The sequence below is a fragment of the Carcharhinus amblyrhynchos genome, unplaced genomic scaffold (genome assembly GCF_965287045.1).
Source record: "Carcharhinus amblyrhynchos unplaced genomic scaffold, sCarAmb.v2.hapA scaffold_38, whole genome shotgun sequence".
NCBI classification, from domain to species: Eukaryota; Metazoa; Chordata; class Chondrichthyes; order Carcharhiniformes; family Carcharhinidae; genus Carcharhinus; species Carcharhinus amblyrhynchos.
The window spans coordinates 9,667,489-9,673,487 of record NW_027649779.1 but is presented as its reverse complement, the minus strand read 5'-3'; positions in this window follow the sequence as shown (position 1 = coordinate 9,673,487).

Below are 5,999 nucleotides of genomic sequence, written 5' to 3'. Positions count from 1 at the left end.
ATTAACTTATAGTTGTATTTCTGGATACCATTTGCCATTCATAAACGACCCTAATGTTTTAAATTACACAGAGTAACACATGAACATGTTCTTGAAAACACCCACTGCTAATTGAGTAATTATCAAGATTTTCCATTTTCATTCTTGTCATGTGGTCAGTGTTGGACATAAATAATACTGTACTGTAATTAAAGTAGGAATTTAAAAGTGACACTGATCCAGCTTCAATCAATCAATGCTGAGGGGTTTTTGTATTGACAGTAACTGCTGTGCCATTCAGTTATCACAGTGCGACACAGCATGACAAATACTGCGGCCGGCTGGTTACTGTAAAATACAGAGATTTGATTTCACTGCTATTTCGAAACCCTGTTTCCATGCCGTTTAAAAGTGAGTCAGTGAGATATTTATTTTTTTACTGGTGATGATATTGACAAAAGGGGTTAGAAACCTTAAAACTTTCTGTGTGCATTCACCATGTAAATAAATAAAACAAATCTGAAGTTCTATAACAATTTTAAGTTATAAAGCAATGCTGCTTCTACCTATTATTTTGTTGAATTTTAACTTTGTTTGGCATTCGGCAGTGGTACTGATCATATATTAAGCGAAGTCCTTCTCTGAGGTTTTTGTATGAGGATGTCGCTTTTCTCAGCACTGTGACAAACTGATGTATCTCACAGTGACACACACCCATACAATAACTGCAGTGACTCTGTTCAGTCCTGCCGCTCAATATTCACTTCTAATGGACCATTAGTTCTGCTCTAATTTAAAATGTAGGCAGCTATTTATATAACACAATCTGTCAGAAATACTAAAAGGAGTAATATATCCAGTGTTGTAATTGCTGAAACTGCAATAAGTGAAAATCTCTCCCTGTTATATCTGTGAGTTTGTTAAATTTTACTGTTAAATGCTTTCTCTGTTACCTTTTTTTAAACACGATTAAGGTTTGGCTCTGATCACTGTCGGTTATCTCATGTTTAATATAGATATTTACCTTCCAGTTATAATGGAAGTTGCTGAATTCCCTCTCGAGCTGTTCTTGTCCGGGCCCAGCCCTGGTTCCTCTCGCTGTGCTGTCTTGCACAGTAATAGATGGCAGTGTCTTCGGTTTTAATGTTCGTCATGGCCAAAACGAAGATGCTGTTTGAAAGGTCTTTGGACGGAGTAAATCGATCCTGAATCCCTGGGGCGTAGTAGACGGTGCTAGATGAATCGTAGTAGAGGGTCAACCACTCCAACCCCTGCCCGGGAACCTGTCTGATCCAGCCCATCCAGTAGCTGTCAAAATTGAACCCGTTGGTTTTACAGGTCAGTCTCAGGGAGCCTCCGGGAGGCCCGGTCTCTGCCTCTGGCTGAGTCAATACAACCGCCGACTGGACATCTGTAAAAAAATAGATCAAAGAACCCGAGGATTAAACTGGTGACATGATTGCTGACTCTGGAACATTCCAGAGACAGACTAACATTAAGACAGAAACAGTGGGAGATTTGGACAATAATAATAATAATAAAAATACTCACGGGGTAAGAAAGTTAGCAACAAACTGAGAGAAATCACCAACTTCATTCTTCTGGTGATTTGGGGGAAATGGTTGTGTCAGGAACTCGGTGAACAAACCAGCTCCCGGACTGTTGGATTCCGGTCCCAGTGAGCGGTATTTAAATACCCGGCAGAAGGGGGCGGCTTTCCAGGCGCCGCCTGTTGATTCCCTGCTGGAGGCGGCGCCTGGATCCACGTCCCACCTTCCACACCCCCAACAGAATGGACTCGGAGATTTACAATAGATTAATATTAAAATGGACATTTTATCTGTGTTGAGATATTTGTTTAGCTGAATCTGTTCATTGTATTGTCTCCATTATTTCTGATGATTATATTGCAGTTCATCATTTTTTAATTTAAAACAAAACAAATTCCTTTGTAAATATGGTGTTCTTATTACCACGCCCCCAAGAAGAACACAAATCAAAAAAATGCTGAAATAACATTTTTGGTAAATAAAGAGACCGTCAGTCTATTTTGCAACAATTCAGAGTCTCTGTCACATTACAATAATAAAGCATAATTAATCAAAACAATTTTACCGATTTCTGTAATTAAATGCGGGGCATGAACAAAATGATTCTATTTACTGTGTGGATGGCTGTCACTGTACAATTTGGGTTTGGAGATGAGACGAAACTCTTACAGAAAACAATGTTTCTCCTTATATTTGTCAAACTGCCCAATCTCGAAGACAGCCCTTTGAAAATAAAAGGAATCCCGCCTTCTTGATAATTAAACAGTGAGTTGAGAGAGAAACATAAAATTAAACCTGCTTTTGACGGAGAAGTTAATGAATCGGAACGGACACTGAGATCATTAAAGTTCTCCTTCAGCATCCAAATCATTGCAGCTCACTCTATTGGCCACAGGCTGTCGAACAATCACTAGTATTGTGAACACAGGATATCAGGACTTTGCGGCACATTGCACAATTCCACGTGAATAAATGTTTTATCTTCAATTGAATCACTTTATGAACTGATCATTTCTCCAGTCATGGACAGCAATGAGAGGAACTCTTCAATAACACTGTATAGGGTACTGGTGAGGCCGCAGCTGGAGTACTGTGTGCAGTTTTGGTCGCCGCACTTACGCAAGGATATTTTGGCCTTGGAGGGAGTGCAGAGGAGGTTTACTAGGCTGATACGGGAGTTGAGGGGGTTGAACTATGAGGAGAGGCTGAATAAACTAGGCTTGTACTCGTTAGAGTTTAGAAGAATGAGGGGAGATCTCATTGAGACGTTTAAGATGATGAATGGGATGGATAGGATAGAGGTGGAGAGACTCTTCCCGCTCAGAAAGGACAGTAGGACTAGAGGGCACAGCCTCAAGATAAAGGGGGGGGGGGGCGGTTTAGAACAGAGTTGAGGAACTTCTTCACTCAAAGGGTGGTGAATCTCTGGAATTCTCTGCCCGTTGAAGTGGTGGAGGCTGCCTCGCTAAATATATTTAAGACGCGGGTTGATGGGTTTTTGATAGGCAAGGTGATTAAGGGTTATGGGAAAGGGCGGGAATGTGGAACTGAGACACGACAGATCAGCCATGATCTTATTGAATGGAGGGGCAGGCTCGAGGGGCGGGATGGCCTACTCCTGCTCCTATTTCTTATGTTCTTATGATCTTAACAGAAATCAGATTATACTGTTCAATAGAACACGGTAAATCGGGTATAAAGAAACACTGCTGTTTAAATGAGGTGCAGAACTTTCAAAATATTCCAGAAATCCCCACTGTTCATGTCAATTTTATGATGTTCTTTTACTTCGGTGCATTTTTGCCATTGCTCTGATCCCAATTGACTGGGGGAATTGGGACCATCAAATTCTCTGTCTCTCATTTCACGAAGAGATTAATAAACAAACTTTCATTATTGGAATGGCATTTACTTGGAAGTTATACAAATGAAAAAAAAAACAAAAAAACATCCGGTCACGTTATTGCTTTGCGATACTATTTACTCACATAATGAACAGGACATTGAATGAAAATATTTGATGAGGATGATTACGATTTAAAATGTGTCTTTCTTGTGGGGATGAAACATTTACTGTTTAAATGTCAGAATCCCATTTTGTCCATTCAGCTTCTCGCTAATCTGTCCCACACAGTATTTGGCAGCAATCCAGGCTGCTTTCAAATGCTCAAAGTTATGGACAGAAAACATCTGGGGGTATTTGTGCAGTAGATCAAAGATCTGTTTCCTCAGCACTGACCGCTTGGCTGCAAGCCAACTTAAAACCCTTCACGTTGTCAATAAGGTCTATTTATAATCAAATCTACCCAGCAACAGTACTGGAGGCACTTGAATGTTTTTATTGTTGTAAATCTAGATGATGTTTTTCCTATCTCTAAAGAAAGGAAAGTTATGCAGCTTCTCTGGCACCCTGTTTGTAACAATAATGATTTTTTCCAACACATCAGGATATTTTGATAGACGGATAGAAAGAATTACAGGAAATTTGAGAGATGTCTCAGAGAGACGATTCATGAACATATATGTTTGTATTGTATTTCCCTTTAACTTTCCATGGGATGTTTGGTTGGAAAGGGCAGCACTTTTTGCCCGTCCCAAATTCCCCTGAACTGACTGGTTTTCTAGGCCACATCTGAAGATATTGCAAAGACAGCTATTTTACTGTCCACCTGGAGTCATATCCTGTATCTATTCCAGATTTATTAATTCAATTCAAATTCCACCAGCTAGAATGGTCCGATTTAAATCCCTGTCCTCACATCATTGTTCTGGTCCTCTGGATCACTGGATCAATTAAATTAATATTATGTCACAATCCCCGCAATCAATAAGTGTATTCCTGTGTTGAGGCAGGAATGAATGGCATTTAAATGAATGATGGTTGGATGAATGACAGTTTGATGCCTGAATATTTTAGTTGAGGAATCAGTGAATGGATTGATGGAGACATTGATAGATGGTATTGAAAGATCCTGTTCCACATTCCCATATTTGTGCTTGATTTAAAAAAAAATGATCAGCTCCTTTATTCCATTTGTGTCAGTCTAACACCTTCAATCCTCCTGCGGCTCTGATGGTTCATTGCTTTGCTGATGCTGAATCGTCATATCCAAGGTAAAACGAGTGAAGATGATTTGTTTGAGGAGGGAAGATTGTAATATTTGAAACTTTTTTTTCGCGTACAACAAATCACTCAACATGCCCTCACCCAAATTAGTGAAGGTAACAGGATGAAAAGTAAATAAGGTAGCAACGTACATATTGTGAGGCTCACTGGGCAACTACAAGTGTTACATTACTTCTCAGAACCGTGAAATAATGAATCGGAATTTAAAGATTCAGTAACTTCACATGAGATACAGTTGTTCCATTCATATCATCACTTTGATAATCATCATACACTCCAGCTATGTACCAGGACTTTCTGTGTGACGATGAGGTGGCTACTTTTCAATGAAGCGCAGAGGCTGCTGGGTAGCTGTTCATTATCCTCGGTCAGAATTAATCCCATTCCTCATCGAATTCCAGGACAGATTTTATTCCTTGATGACAAAAAGGCCAATATATTGTCAAAAAATATTGGTATCATTAAATCATATGAAGCAAAGTAGCATTGTATGTCGTATAGAATGAAATACTGAAAATAAACAGAAAATGCTGGAAAAAATCAACAAATCTGACAGCATATGTAGAGACAGCATAGAGCGAACGTTTCGAGTGTCGATGACACTTCGGCAGAGTATTCCTGATGCGTTGGAGAGAGCATCATTGTTTCTAACTAGGTGTCAGAGAAGCTGCATAACTTTCCTGCGAGACGGGAATAGTTTAAGTAGTTACTGTTTAATGATATCCACTATTTCAAGCCACACCCAAGTTACATCGATTTGCATATCGATTCCAAATATCATAATCAACTTTTTCATCCTAACTAACCTAATCAACGCCTAAATCACTAACTATATCCTAAAAAAAACTTCCTAATCCCTATCCACCCCCATCATTTCCCACTTTCATCATCCTCTTCAAACTTCTTCATATAAAAAAAAGGTCACCCTGACTCAAGACGTTGGCTCTCTTCTCTCTCCACAGATGCTGTCAGACCTGTTGAGATTTTTCAGAATTTATTGTTTTTTTTTCTGTTTCCAGATTCCGTAGTATCTTTTGTTTTCATGCTGAATATAATTGGTGAAACAATTGTTTATCGGTATGAATTGATGATAATTGGTGAATTGGAACAACCCCGCCTGGAAATTCCCCTCCAAGACACTCATCAACCTGATTTGAACATTATTAACTTTCCTGTGCTGTCGCTAAGTCAGAATCCATGAGCACCCTCCCAAACAGCACTATGCGATCACCGACACTGCAAGTTTTGCAGCGATTCAAGAAGGCGGCTCACCAGCAACTCACTGAATGCAATCAGCAATGGGGAATGAATGCTGGTCCAGACAGCATCGCCCACCTTCCATA